The 14,917-nt window shown below is 42.9% G+C and overlaps 1 protein-coding gene and 1 long non-coding RNA gene across 5 annotated transcripts in view; one reads left to right on the top strand and one right to left on the bottom strand.

Moving 5' to 3' along the window:
- Nucleotides 1-278: 278 nt before the first annotated feature.
- LOC308570244 lies at nucleotides 279-2,891 on the bottom strand. The gene is made up of 3 exons (XR_014001029.1): nucleotides 2,469-2,891; nucleotides 1,256-1,428; nucleotides 279-706 (listed from the first exon to the last, which is right to left on the bottom strand). It is a non-coding gene; the product is annotated as an uncharacterized lncRNA (long non-coding RNA).
- RARB (retinoic acid receptor beta) overlaps nucleotides 2,033-14,917 on the top strand; it is a 338,077-nt gene continuing 325,192 nt past the window's right edge. The window contains exons 1-2 of one of the 4 annotated variants that reach the window (XM_081164729.1): nucleotides 2,033-2,317; nucleotides 8,665-8,784. The gene's annotated coding sequence lies outside the window, so the exon portion shown is untranslated. Of the gene's footprint in view, nucleotides 2,318-2,994; nucleotides 3,068-8,664; nucleotides 8,785-12,718; nucleotides 12,899-14,917 lie in introns of those variants that run through there. The other 3 variants (XM_081164730.1, XM_081164728.1, XM_081164732.1) reach the window with 3 other exon arrangements.

Below are 14,917 nucleotides of genomic sequence, written 5' to 3'. Positions count from 1 at the left end.
TACAGCTCCCATCAGCCCTAGTCCACTGTGCACTAGGTTGGCAAAGGTTGCCTTATCTCTTCCGCAACCATCATAGCCCACAGATAGCCAAGTGAGCTTTTATAACTATTTTGTCCTTACGAAAACACTAGCACATTATTCCTCCTGTATTACTTCATGACAAAAGAATTGACCTGCATTACTCAAAGCACAGGCCATTAAAAGATTACATGCCAGCCACTAGCATCTTACCCGCCAAAAGTGATTTACCATTAATGAATGTGTGCCTTGATGAATACTTCTGTAAGACTCACAGCTGTTGTTTATTAAGTATCATTTATAAAGCATTACATGACAGTAAGCTATAAGGGATCTATATACACATGCTTGTAATACCAAAAGTAATGGTTGATCACTTAAAAACAAGCATTCGTTGTAGCTTTAATTTTCGGTAAGACACTCTGTTTTTAAGCAGCACAAGTGGGTACTTCATGGTGTACCATACATTTGGATATTTATACATTTAGAGAATTTCTGCTTGCCCCTCATCACAAGCAACTTCAAGCCAAGCCACAATAAATCAGTTTTAAAATAGGCTGAAGAACGCCCCTTCTGGAACCTTGGAAAAATACAAAATCTTTAGCTGGTTAAAGGAAGGGCTGTCTACTACACGTGACTTCAATCACATATAAGATTTCAATCCGTCAAGTTTCGTTTAAGGATAAACCTTTAAGAAGTGGGAAGGAGAGACATAAAGATGCATTGATGGTTAGCACCTATATAGCAGATTGGACAACAAAACAGGTCACAGTCATGATGAGATGTATCACATTTCCCTTGAAAGTACAGTAATTACTTATAAATGTACATGCGTACATACTAATTACCATATGTAGATTATATGCAAATCTGGGCCATCTGCTTTGGTGATGCATTTCCTCTTTTTAAATTATGTTCCTTAGCCAGCTGTGGGGTATCACTGTGTTACATCGCCAGTGCCTTAACCCTCAGTCCCATTGCCTTCATTCTTTCTACACTTATATCTGCCTTTTTATAAAGGCTGTGATTATGCAATAAGCTCTTTTGCTCAAAGCTATGCCTGCAAGAATAGACACCTCCGCACCTCCGGTCTTTGTTGCTTGAGTTATATGTTGCCTTGAAGCAGGCTAGAGATTTCAGGCTTTAAGGTAGGCTGCGGTTGATAGTTCAGTTGTTGCGCAACGAGCTTTTTGTATTGGACCACTTTCAATGTGCCTTTGATGGTAGATACACATACCTTTCACACATGAAAAGATGAAACTCTAGTTCTGTCCCTGAAAATTCTCCTCAAAAGGAAACTGAATAGGTAGGACCTCACTGAGTAAGTTGACCCTGTTTGTTTGTCTTGACCTGTTCCTGTATGTAGCGGTTGAGCATTTTCAATGTTTTCGTCTCCACCAGCAACAGATTCTGTCGAAAGAAACAGTCAAATCCCCAAGGTTAAAATTGCATGCTGAATTGGTTTTGACGTGTGTGCATTAGAAACACATATTTCTCACGAATTGAGGCCATCTGGCAAGTGTCTCTTATTGTACGGCAATTCTGTCAGGGAGCTGGATTGTTGCAAATTTTATGTAACCGTCCAGGAAAATGAAGAAATGTCTGGAAAGAACTTCCATTTTGGTTGTCAAATGCAGCAGCCACCCAGAAACCCACAGAAAACTATTAAGGAATTCTACGTAGGATACACAAGAGTAGCCGCCCAGAGTGGCTGGGGAAACCCAGCCAGATGGGCGGGGTATAAATAAATATTTATTTTTATTAATATTATTATTATTGATTATTGTTATCTGCAAAGGTGAAAACAAGATGGTAGATACATTTGCCCTATACAATTCCTTCAGACTATTCTGAAACCTTCATTTAAAAAAAAACCTACACAAATGACATGCAAATGTTTTATTATGTACTTTCTCTCTTCATTGTTTTTGAAAGCTAAGATAATGACCCGGGCGAATATTTTTACCTTATCAGCCACGTGCCTAAATCTATGAAACCAGCATGGAGCAGAGCAATATGAAAGAAACATTTAGCAGCTAGTTGCAATATAAACATTTAGCAGTTAGTCTCAAACGGGGTTACCTTAGTGCAGACAAATAGGGGTGAACTCGGTTACAAACAACCACAAAAGCTCATTAATCAAACCCTCTCCTCTCCAGGTTTTTCCCTCCCTTTTTTATCCACATCAGACTGAATGGAAGTCAGAGGCGCATCTTCTCCCTGAATGACAGGCCTCTCTTGTTTCTTTTATTGTTTAATACCAAGGTGCAAGTACAGCACTTTTTGCTCTGGGCCTGAGGTGAATGAAGCCTTTTATTAGTATTGGAGAGCTTCATCCACGTCCCTTCGTCCTCGCTTCTCTTGTTTGTTTTCCCCATGAGACTCTCTCTCTCTCATTTTATTTTAAGACATCCCTTCCCTCCTTGTCCCCTATTCAAATACACACATACACGACAACTCAGCAAAACCTGATCCGTTTTCAAAATGATGACCAGGCCATCACTTTTTGTGACCAGGCCATTTTGCTGGTATTCTAGGAAGATATTACAACAGCCCAGCCATGGCTGGAAGGATGGTCCTGAGAGGCAATACAATACAATACAATACAATACAATACAATACAATACAAATCCCTTTATTGGCATTACAAGTTGAGACATTTCAGTATCTGGCATCTGGCCTCCTTATTTACGGTACTTCTTATAAGCTGTTTCCTTTATGAGCAATTATTAAGATTTTTCTAATTATAACTTAAATACAGGATAAAGGAAGTCTTTTATTTGGTTGTTTGTATTGTTGTATGTTATGCTTATTGTATGTTATGTTCACGTTTAACAAGGGTGGATTTCTTTATTGGGGGGGTGGGGGGTTATGTTACGTTGTAAATAAAATTTCCAATAAAAAATTATTTTAAAAAAATAATACACGTTAAGACATTTCAAATCCGTGGGATAAATTTAAAAGGGACAGGAGTGAGGCTGTTGAAGGTCACAAGGCACTCGATTGTTCTGCTTCACCCTGTCGGCAATAGAATATAGATTGGCAACAGGTGGTTTTTATTGTATAACATATACATATTTGTCTATTCCGAAGTACGTTTATATGTACAGAAGCCTTGTGCATAAAGCAGGCCGTACATTTAAATCAACTGGCGCATCCATATCTGGTTGTTCAATAGTCTTAGAGTTCTGGTCACAATATCTCAGAAACAAGCAAAACCATACGATGCGAGTCATATTCAGAATACACCCATTTATCCAGTTTACTAAAATATAATCCATTGAAACGGAAAAATATGAGCGGGGGTGGGGGGGAAGGCATCACAGTTTATCAAAGTAAATAGTCTGTGGTGTATTTGTTCGAATGTTGGACTAAGACCTGAGAGACCTAGGTTCAAATCTATGAAGCTCAATGGATGACCTTAGGCCAGTCACGTCCTCTCAGCTTAGTTTACCTCACAGGATTGTTGTGGGGATAAATGAGTCCAGGAGGAGACCATGTATGCCACCTTGAGCTCTTTGGAGAAAAAAAAAGGCAGGATATTAATGCAATGAATGAATGATTACATGCCCTGCAAGTGTCCTGGAAAAACTGGGACATCCTGTGTTTTTTAACGTGAGGGAACAGCGGCCATTTTGGTCATCGCGATCTCACACGAATTCTCAGTGTGATTCCTCTCCCTGCCCTCCCAAATGCTTTTTTGAGGCTGCGATCTTGTGCGGTGCCCTGAAATGTGTGTTTTGGGGGGCCATGCTCCCCAAAAGTCCTTTTTGGGGGGCAGGGTAGGTGTGTGAAATCATGCGACATTGTGGTAACCAAAATGGCTGCCATTTTGGTAAGAAATGGTAAGACGGTGACTCAGATTTTGGCTTCAAAGTGTTGGAGGGTATGAGTATTATATATCTGAAGTTCTATAGAAGAGAGGAATACAAAGTGGACACCCCCAAAATAAAATAGAATCTGTATGAGTATTTCAGTTCTAAAATGAACTATGGGCAAATACATAGAAGAATGTATTTCTTATGCTCTCCCACAGAGTCAAGGGAGCTAAATTTATCCAGGATGTTTGGGAGACACTCAAAAACCACAATCACAGAAGCTAAGCTGAAAGGTACACTGCAGATCAGGAAAAATACCACCAAGGCCAACAGGATACTTGCGTGGTTAGCAAGCAGAGGAAAGATATTAGAGGAAGGAAGCCTTCCTTCAGAAAATTGAAGTCTTATCCAAATGAGAAAATAAGTTTATATTTGAGTTTATTTACAAATATGTAAGCTGAACAACTGAACGCTCAAAAATAACCCTCTCGTGAGTTGGGGCTCTGGCGTTTAAGAACAAACAGCCCATTCTGTGAGCTTATAGTGGACATCTGAAAGCTATAGCTCTGTAAGGGATGTCCTAACAACTCTGGGCACTCTTAACAAACCACAGTTCCCAGAATTATTTGAGGGGGGGGGGAATTAAAGCATAAATGTGCTTAAATGTATGCTGTGGGTATGATGGCTATAAAGACCATCCTAGTCATCCATACTATGCATCAGTAATACTTTCTTCCTTGCTTATACAGTATGCTATGCTTAGGAATTTCAAGCTAAATATTCTATTCTATTCCTCTATCTGGTCACTACAAGAATTCCGTAACTTAAGAAACAGTGCCTGAACTAGCTTTTCAGCTCCTCCCTCCCAGTCCCTTTTCCTTTTGTGTTATGCACACGCACGCACACACACACACACTGTAAACCTGAGGGTAGGGATTGCATTATCACTTCCATTCACTTTTTGTGGCTGAAGAGTGGGATAAAATAATCCATCAACATCATCGTCTTGTTAGATCAAACCAATGTTTCCTCTAGCCAGTATTCTATTTTCTGACAGCAGCTAGCAAAATACCAATAAAAACGGTCTGCAAATGTCCCAGATTTGGGCGTGGGAGAGATTAAAAGTTATTGCTTCTGTCCTGCCTGCCATTCATTCATTTGTTTGAACCCAGGGCATTTACAGAATATGGGTTGCACCCAAGTGGTTCCATTTCTTTAAAACAGGGTAGCCCCTCCAGGTGTTGTTGGACTACTATTGATGAGGCTAAATGGGACTGATGAGAGCTGAGAGGCCAACAAAATCTGAACAGCCACAAGTTTCTCATCCTTGCATTAGAGACATAGAAAACATAGCACAGAAAACCTGGCTCTGGTACCAGTGAAAATGGACACTTAGTTAAATGCAGGCTAGCTGTTCTCTCAGTTCAAATCTCTTTAAGGCATGGCAGCTCTCATCAAACACGAACATTTTAATTTTAATACCAGAAATTACATTATTAGGCAGCTCAATTAACTTCTATTGTTACAACTAGAACATAGGGATAATAACAATAATTTAGCTTATTTGAGGCATGGGCCAAGGCCCGTTGCTGACTAACCTGGGATCACCAAATTAATTTCACTTCAGACATTTGCTCGTAGAGATGAGAAGCGCAAGTAAGTGATTTCACCATTATGAATCCCTGTAGTGCTCTTATCTTTGTAAAAGCCCCTTTTATTCGCAGCTCTACACTAAGAACTTGAGTGTGACATCCAAAAGTATAGCAAAAGAAGTTAAACAAGAAATAATTGATCAAAGGAGCTTTTGCCAAGGATGTTAGAAAGTGGCGTAATCACTCATTTCCACAGAATCAGATATTAGCATATTCATTTGCGGGCTAGTTTTTAAATCACCACAATAGGTATATATTAAAATAATTGTTAATCATGCAGGAATACAGTGAAATTGCCCTTAAATACACACTTCGGGAGCAAATTTCCTTTGAGGGCACTACACAGCAATATTTTGACAACTTAATTGATTCACAGATCCACACTGGCGTCAATTCCATTGGCAATTTTTACTTTAATTATTCACAAGGCACCAATTGCCTTAAGAAGTTGGTAGTTTAATTCCATGTTTCTATATAATCTTAATTACAGTTTTTAAATAATCACAGAACCCAGACTGGGAAAGAAGCGAGATACAGTAGGAATCTTCCCCGTACCAATTTTTTCTTTAGATCAGCAGCTGGGAGAGACCAGGGTTAGGAAATCTCGTCTGGTAGGACTGGAAGTGCGACAGGAAATGAAGAAAGAAGAAAACACGTTACATCATATCAAATACTGGCCATTAGTCTCAGGTAGCAAAGGGGTCATCAAATTTCGCACTATGTACAGGCGTCGGGGGGGAAAGAGAGCATAGAGAATTTACTTCTGTCCCGATTTTATTTATGTGTATGTGTAGAAATGGTTTGAGCTGGAGTGGGGGGTCCTTTCTTAGCCCAGGGGCCACGTTCCTTTCTGCAGAACCTTCTGAGGGCCATCTATCAATGAAGGGTGAAGCTAGAGGCAAAGTGGGTGGAGCAACAAATGAAAATGGAACCTTTGCACAGTATTTTAGTCCCACCCACTCCTCTGTGTCCACCATCCAGACAAGTAGTAGGCATTGTCAGTACTAAGGACACAGTCTATCTGGGCAAAAACACTCAGGGAGGGTGCAGAGCAGAGCCGGGGAGAGGTATGACCTGGAGAGAGAGATTCAAGGGCCAGGGGAGAGGTTTAGAGGGCCGCTATTGGTCTTTGGGCTTGAGATTCCCCACTATGGGGGTTGAGTGTTGATCCCAAAGCCCACTCACCTATCAGCTGCACTGCCCTAATTTCTCCACTCTGTCTCCATCGCCTCCTGTCAATCATTATCAAGGGGTGGGGCCAAACTGCTGATTCAAATCTGGCCTTGTCACTAAAACACCTAATCTTGAGAAGGGGGAATTTAAAACACCCCCAACCTGTGTTTGTGATGGAGGTGAAGAAATAGAAAAAGGAACAGGAGTAATAATACTGCTACTACAGTGGTACCTCGGGTTAAGTACTTAAATCGTTCCGGAGGTCCATTCTTAAGCTGAAACTGTTCTTAACCTGAAGCACCACTTTAGCTAATGGCGCCTCCTGCTGCTGCCGTGCCGCCACTACACGATTTCTGTTCGCATCCTGAAGCAAAGTTCTTAACCCAAGGTACTATTCCTGGGTTAGCGGAGTCTGTAACCTGAAGCATATGTAACCTGAAGCGTATGTAATCGAGGTACCACTGTAATAATAATAATAATAATAATAATAATAATAATAATAATAATAATAATAAAAAATATTCAATTTACTATAAATATTCAATTTATATACCACCCTTTATCCAAAGATCCCAGGGTGTTGTACAACATTAAAAACATATTACAGTACATCAATGTTAAAAACATAATAAAAAGCAAACTGACAGACAACATAATAAAATGCTGTCGTCTACTTACATTTTTCCTTTTGGAGCATTTTGCGTGGAAGGATTGAAATTTGCAAGATGCAGCACAAGAGTAGACCAGTCCCTAGCTTCATCTGGAGGACTAAGTGTTAACTTGTGGAACTTCCTGCTGCTGGAGTAGCGGAAAATGGCTAGTGCAAGAGGGGAAAGTGAAGCGCCTAAAGTAGAAGGCTGTAAACTTTCTTAGGGTGCCTAGGAGAGGGGTGGGGAACCTGTGTGGCACTCCAGAAATTGATGGACTCCCAACTTACATCAGCCTCAGATAGCCTGGTCAGTGGCCAGAGATAATGGGAGCTGGTGAACAACAACATCTAGAGCAGGGGTCAGCAAACTTTTTCAGCAGGGGGCCGGTCCACTGTCCCTCAGACCTTGTGGGGGGGGGGGCTGGACTATATTTTGGAGAGAAAAAAATGAATGAATTTCTATGCCCCACAAATAACCCAGAGATGCATTTTAAATAAAATCATTTAATAAAATTTATAAAATTTAAATAAAATATATTTTCTTCAAAATATAGTCCGGCCCCCCACAAGGTCAGAGGGACTGTGGACCGGCCCCCTGCTGGAAAAGTTTGCTGACCCCTGATTCCAATTCTTGGTTGTCCACCATGGGAAGGATCGGATTCCCTGAACCTTGACATTTATCCTCCCTCTTCTTACTTGTGTAAGAATGCAAAAATACCTATTTCAGCAGAGTTAAAAATCACCATTCAGGAAACAGTTACAGGTAGGTAGCCGTGTTGGTCTGCCATAGTCAAAATAAAAAAAATCCTTCCAGTAGCACCTTAAAGACCAACTAAGTTAGTTCTTGGTATGAGCTTTCGTGTGCATGCACACTTCTTCAGATACCATTCAGGAAACAGTTCTACATTTCACGTTAAAACTCACACACCGCACCTGTTTTCCAGATGGGCGGGAGCAATCAGGGCCTCTAAAACACTGATCTACTAGTAATAACACTGCAAAAAGCTGGTGGCCGGCCTCCCTGTCAGTCCGACAAATGCACAGCATCTATATGAATGAAAGCGTACAGTCTCCCAGTGGCACTCTTTCAGACCTGGCCTATCTATTACAGGGTAAAGATTTCCCGTCAAGGCTGCAGCACTGCTTGAACTGCTATTATACTATCTACATAAAGTTAGAAAGACATTATGACTGAGAAGTTCACGGTAACTCTTACTGGCACATCCACACAAGAGTGTCTAATGCTGACATGTGCTTATTGCACTTAATAATGTTTACATAATGCTACCTTGAACCCATTATGGCTGTCAAAGATCTGATTCATCTGTTTTTCCTCTGTTGTGTTTATCTGTAGAGACTCTGCAGCCACCAAACCAAGATAAATTGCAGCAAGATGATGAACGAGTCCTGGATAGGGTGGAAGGCTATGAATCTGTTTTATGTACTGGGAGACATGCAGTACGATCCTATGCATGTAAGTACCACTGAGTTCAATGGGTCTTACTCCTAGGTAAGTAGTTATAGGATTGCTACCTAAATATCAAACTACATTTCCTGGAAGTTGCAAACGTCCCTTAGACCTGTGTAATAGTGTAAAAAACATGCTTTGGAAGGTAGGAAATACAGTGGTACCTTGGTTCTCAAACGTAATCCATTCTGGAAGTCCGTTCGACTTCCAAAAACGTTCAAAAACCAAGGCACAGCTTCCGGTTGGCTGCAGGAGCTTCCTGCACTCAAAGCAGAAGCCGTGGAAGCTGCGTCAGACGTTCAGAACCTGGAACACTTCCGGGTTTTCGGTGTTCGGGAGCCAAAACGTACAAGTATCAAGACGTTCGAGAACGAAGTTACAACTGTATCCAGATATAGTTCTGCACTATGGTGTTCAAATACAATTGCAAAACTAGGAAACCTGTCAAAACCAGGGCAATGCTTGCACCTACTGTGCTTTTTTTTGCTTTGCTTTACTATTTAAAAATACAAAATACATAGGAATAATGGTCTGGTGCAGCAACCAGCAGGGACTGGCCCAGTCAAACCTAGGGAGATGGCAAAGCCTGTAATGTAAAGGTGGTCAATGTGGTGCTTTCTGAAATTGTTAGACTCAAACTCCCATCATCCCTGACTACTAGCAATGCTAGATGGAGCTGATGGGAGAAGTAGTCCATGATATTTTGATTGCACCATGTTGGCGACTCCTGCTTTAATGATTCCTGTGTGTAAGAGTTCCAGTCAAGAGATTTTGCTGGGCTAGAACAAATTAGTTCAATCCAATGCAAAAGAAGAAATAGCCAAAGTAACACCAATTATTTATTTTTTAAAAAGGATGTGGAGGTTCTAGGAAATGATAGAGCTGTTACCGTAGCTTATAATTGGTTCTGAGAAAACTGGTGGAACGCACAATTAAAAACTGAATTACCAAGCATATAGAAGAACAATTATTGCTGAAGAATAATCAGCATGGCTTCTGCAGGGATAAGTGCTGTCTACTTACCGTATTTTTTGCACCATAACACTCACTTTTTTCCTCCTAGAAAGTAAGGGGAAATGTCTGTGCGTGTTATGGAGGGAATGCCTACGGGTGGCGGGGGGGATCTGCTGCAGTCGTGAGCAGAGGATCCATGGTTCCCTTTCCTTCCCTCCACCGTGGCTCGCTTTGAAACAGCAAAGCGGGAGAGGAGCCACTTACACAGGTGTAAGCAGCTCCTGTCTGGTTGGCTGCTTTAAACCGTGCTCTCTGTCCCTCTCTCCTCCCCACTCAGCTCGCTAAATAGCAGCAAAGCTTTTCAGCTCTCTAAGCTGCGGAGGAGGGAGAGAAGCAGAGCCTGCTTGTTTTAAAGGAGCAAAGCGGGAGAGGAGAGGAGCCTTCTCCCCTTATACCCCTCTTCTGCATTATTCGCAGCATCCTTCTCCAGACACCCCACGCATACTCCTTGTCCCTTGAGTGCTTTTCCTTCCCTTCCCACTTAAAACGTGGTTACAAAGCACGGATCCACATGGATCCTCAGGATTTTTGCATTGGGCTACCCCAAACTCACCATCAGATCACATGTCTGTGGCCACAGCATGAACCACAAAAATCATATATCCACTGTTTCATTTAGAATATTTTTTTTTCTTGTTTTCCTCCTCTAAAAACTACATGCGTGTTATGGTCAGGTGCGTGTTATAGAGCGAAAAATACGGTAACTGTTTAGCATTATTTGACAGTGTCAGTAAGCATGAGAGATCCAGTAGACATTGTGACTTTCAAGAAGTTTTCAATAGTCTCTCATAAAAGACTCCTGAGTAAGCTTAGCAGTCATGGGATAAGAGGACAGGTCAGTAACTAGTAACTAAAGGAAGCTGAGAGTAGAACTAAACAGAGTTCTCCCAATGGATGGATGTGACAAGGGGGGTATGGGCCTTGGTACTTTTAAAGTTGTTCATAAATAACCTAGAGTAGAAGTGAGCAGTGAAGTGCTCAAGCTGTTCAGGGTGGGAAGAAAAAAAAAATATTGGGTGGAGCTCCCAAAGGACTTCTGCATTATGGGACTTCAAGTAACAAATGCTATTCACTGGTGATTGATCAGAAAAGGGATTTGAGTTTGTGACCAGGCTTCATTTGTCCGATCGGGATGAAAGTAAATGTCAACTCAGTATGCAGCGGTTGTGAAAAAGGAAAATTCCATGTTGGGGATAATTAGGAGAGTGACTGAAAATAAAACTGCAAATATCATGCCACTGTACAAATCCATAGTTTGGCCAAGCTAGGAATACTGTGTAAAATTCTGTTTGCTGAACCTCAGAAAGAACATTGTAGAGCTGGAAAAGATTCAGAAAAAGGCCAACCAAAACGATCATGAATCTAGGATAACATCCCTATGAGGAAAGGTTGAAACATTTTGAGTTTTTTAGTTTAGAAAAAAGGCAAGTGAAGGGGAACATGGAAAAAGGTGAAGAAAACATTTCATGGTCTAGAGAAAGTGAACAGAAATACATGTTCCCCTCATTTTCATACTGGAACCCAGGGTCATCCAATGAAATGGAATTTTGGAAGATTTGGGAAGATTTAGAGCACATTTTTTAAACTATGGAATTCACTCTCACAAGAGGTAGTGATGTAACCTGCATAGCTACAAATGAGGATTTGACAAATTCATGGACAATAAGGCTCTCAATCACTATTAGCCATGATGTCTGTGTACTATCCCCAATATCAGAGTTAGTACACAGGGGAGCACAAATGAGGAAAGTGCTGTTGAGCTCAGAACCTGCCTGTGAACTTCTCAGAGGCGTCCTTTGATGGGATACAAGAAGAACTTTTCTTATGTGCTTAATACTCTCTGCCAGGAAATCACAGAATCAAAGTGTTGGAAGGGACCCTGAGGGTCATCTAGTCCAACCCCCTGCGAGGCAGGAATCTCAGCTAAGTCATACATGACAGGTGCTAGCAGTGTTGACGATGTAGAGCTGCAGTGACTGGTGATAACAGCAGTGACGAGACTGCGGTGCGCTCAGGGCAGGACTTTGGGCATTAAGTGCAGAAGCGCAGCCCCCCAAACTCCGGAGTTGGCTTATTACATCTTGAACAGGGCTAGGTTAACCATTAAGCAAAATGAGCAGGTGCTTAGGGCATCAAGGGAAAGGGGAGCACCACATAAATTCTTTGTCAGATTTACCATGGGCCATATGGTGCAGCTCAACAAAAATAAAATTATTGTTACAAATATACAAAAATAAACATTATTTTCCATCCAACTGTAGGTTTCATATCAAAAAATGAAATTTTATTTTGCCATTTATTCTTGTTTATATTTTGAACTAGATATACACGGGGTGCACCCAAATCTTTTAAGTGCTTAGGGGTTCTAAATGTCTTAATCCGGCCTTGATTTTGAAGCAAAATAATATGCATCACCATCAAAAGGGTTGGAGTGACTGAAAAGCCATTGGCTCCAGTCTAAGAATACCTGACCGCACCACTGTGGGGCCGTGAAGAGTGTCTTGTCTAAATCTGGGGCATTTTCGAAATTCCGGTGCAGTAATTAACCAAGCAATCTGCTCTTCGGTTTTCCCAGGTCTTATTGCTAAGTGTTTTCTTTTGGAACGATGCATGACTTTTGAAACGGGGAGTTATAGCATCTGTATTTTTGGGATCCGCTGAAATGAAAGGCGGGCTCTGAATAACAAACCAACAAACCTGGAGCCGGACTGCCTCCTACCTTCCCTTTTCCACCGCCCCAGCCCAGCCCATGTTTCCTTCTTCAACGTGGGCAGGGCAGAAGCCGAAAGAGAGAGAGAGACGCCGCTCTGCGTCGCGCGGGCCAGCCTGCAAATGCGTTGCCCAAGCGTTGCAAGGCAGCAGCTCCGAAAGCACCACGGCAGCGGCGGGAGAGGCAAATCGGGAGCTGGGAGAGCGCGCCGGTGGGCGTGGCGGAGCGGCACGTGGACCGGCGCGGGCAGCGGCGCGGGGATACCGGGTGCTGCTATTCCTCCGGGTCGGGAAGAAGCGCCGAGCGCTGCTTTGACAGGAGGCGATCGCCGCGGCGCCCGGCAGCAGAAGCGCGCGCGCACACACAGATACAAACACACACACACCCCTCGCCAAGGTAAAGGCCGTGCTCATGCCGTCTCCATTGTAGTCGCGTGTGCTCCTACCTCCATCCCTATGCATGCACGGGTAAGCAAGGCGCTGGGCGAAGCAGCCGAGGAGCCGGCGGAGGGGGCTGCTCCGGCCATCAGGTGCATCATCCTTCGCGCTCATGCTCAAAATCCCGGCTCCTGAAGACTTTCTCCTGCAAATCGCACATCCTTCAGGGGAGATGCGCGCAGTCGGCGGGGTCCGCACTCATCCCTACGGCTGCTTTTGCCGCGGCCGCTGTTTCGGCTTTAAAGCATCCCTCCCCCTTTTGTTGGTTTGTTTGCTTGTTTGCTTGCTTTCCAGTCTCTTCTGCAGTCGAGCGTGCCGCGGGGGGGGGGCAGCGGAGGGGTGCGATCTTGCAAGCCACCCAACTCATGCGAAAAGTCACTCCTAGGAGTTGGCCGACTTTAGCCACGGGGCTGGCGTTGCTTTTGTGAGGAGCTGTGGCTTGCAAGGGCGAGCGGCTTTGCATTTGCAAGCCTGGCGTGGTAGGGCCGGTTCGTAGTGCTACTGCTGCTGCTGCTGCTTTTCCCCGGGGCAGAGGGAGCCTCGCTCTTTCCCCGCCCCCTTTCTGTGCCAGCAGCGCAAGGGTCTAGCTAGAATAAAGTTTGCATCGGGTTCAGGTGGCAGTGCCCTGCCAGGCTCCGGCGACTTTTGGACAGCAGGGAGGTTGTGCATCTGGTTTCGGAATGAATCTCGATAACCTTTCAAAGTGTTTAAATGATGTTGCATGTTTCGAAAGTGGAGAGGTGCCCCAGGACGGAGTCCATTCGCGCGTAAAAGTCTTTCCAGGCTTCTAGTCCTCGTGTTTTTCCGTTAGTGCGTTTAAAATTTGGGACGAGTTCAGAAGCGGTGCTGTTTAGAAGTTTGGCTGTTGGCTCAAGAGCAGGTGGCTCCTTTTCACCATGACAGCAGATTGCTGCTGCTGTTGTTGTTTTTTATTATTATATCTCTCCCTAAATAACGATGACGATGATCCAATTTTGCATTGGTGCATCTCTTTGTGCGCGCCCCAAATGTGGGTTTGCAAATGGCCAGGGGTGCTTAATGGGCAGTGAAGCAGCCGGAATCCATCAAAATGATAAAAGAGTTAACCCGAGAGGGAAGGGTCACGGGCTGAGAAGAACTGTGGCGAGTGGCATTTTTAGCTGCCATCAGCAAAACCAGTTTTCTGTGCATGTGAGCTCACTTTTGGCAGCTTACGGGGGGGAAAGTTGCAATTTTTGCTTAAGGGCGAGGGGAAGTAGAGGTAATAAAAATGCAACCGGATGAAGCTGTTGCCCTGCCTTGTGCGCACTGGAGCTCATACTATATGCTGTGCTGGTGGAAGCGGTAGTGTGATCGATTTTTATTTATTTATTTATTTTTGCAGCAGAGCTACATCCGAGAAGGGGCTAAAAGGAGATTTGGAGACTTTAGCTCTTTTGCTGGGTTTTAGATAATCTTGTGTGACAAATGTCTCTGTTTCCCCCAGTGCCTGTGCTATGCTTCTGAGCATCAGGACAGAAGTGGAAAGCGTGGCCCCTGCAGTTAAGAAGTATCCGAGAGGAAGTTTTTAAATGAAGCTTTAAACAGGATTAAATGGCTTGTGTAAGTGCTGAATGCTGCTAAAGTGCCTGGGAAGCCATAAAATAGCCAGCCAAAAACAAAGTAAAAATAATTGTTAACAAGAAAGCGAAAGCTTTGCAAGGACTTAGGTAATGAACACATAACAATTGATGATACGATGCAGTAATTATTTTCGTATTTACACCATTAACGATTGTAATTTAACGTTAATGCCTTGGTATTTTATTCCTTCTCATTTGCAGACAAAAGCACATCCGAGACATCATCAGGGAGTAATTTGATATTCTAAAGTCATGAATAGAAAACACTAAACTATGCTCAGAAGTCTGACAACATAAAGCGGGAAACAAAATAACCTCATTTGCTCTTTATTATCTGTCTTTTATAATTCTGTTTACTATCGTTTGCATAAATGAAT

The sequence above is a fragment of the Podarcis bocagei genome (assembly GCF_964188305.1).
Source record: "Podarcis bocagei genome assembly, chromosome: 12".
NCBI lineage: Eukaryota > Metazoa > Chordata > Lepidosauria > Squamata > Lacertidae > Podarcis > Podarcis bocagei.
Note: the sequence above shows the minus strand (reverse complement) of the source record. Positions and strands in the feature narration are given on the sequence as shown.